The sequence below is a fragment of the Helobdella robusta genome (genome assembly GCF_000326865.2).
Source record: "Helobdella robusta unplaced genomic scaffold HELROscaffold_31, whole genome shotgun sequence".
Lineage (NCBI taxonomy): Eukaryota > Metazoa > Annelida > Clitellata > Rhynchobdellida > Glossiphoniidae > Helobdella > Helobdella robusta.
This window is the reverse complement of record NW_008704544.1, coordinates 2,246,512-2,247,205: the sequence shown is the minus strand read 5'-3', so window position 1 is coordinate 2,247,205 and position 694 is coordinate 2,246,512.

The window sequence follows — 694 nt, the reverse complement described above, 5'->3', positions numbered from 1 at the left end:
AAACATACACACACACACATACACACAGATATACATACAGTTGAATACATAAACATACAATACAAAACAATCAATCAAATTAAACCTTTTTGTATTGGGGCTTTTGTTTTTAACCAAGGACTTGCATACACAAATTATATACATATGCAGTCATACACACACAAGCATACAAACACACATAAGCGTACACAAAAACATACAAACATACACGCACACACACACACACACACACATACACACAGATATACAAACAGTTGAATACATAAACATACAATACAAAACAATCAATCAAATTAAACCTTGTAGCATGCACACTGTTGTGCATTGAAATCATTAAAATTATAAGCAGGTGGTAAACAATAGAAATACTAAGAGAATAATAATAATGCTGTATAACATTAGCACACACACACACACACACACACACACACACACACACACACACACACACACACACACACAGAGTCACAAATCATCTCTCACACATCATCATACTTTTTATCTCAACATTTCAAAGAAATAATGAAGAGAGAGAACAAAGTTTATACTACTAAATCTTCAAAACCAATCCTAACTTTAACAACAAATAAATAACATCAGCAACAATAGCATCAACAACAATTACATCAACAACAATAACATCAACAACAATACAAAACAAACACTCCTAACAGTAACACAACAAACACAACAA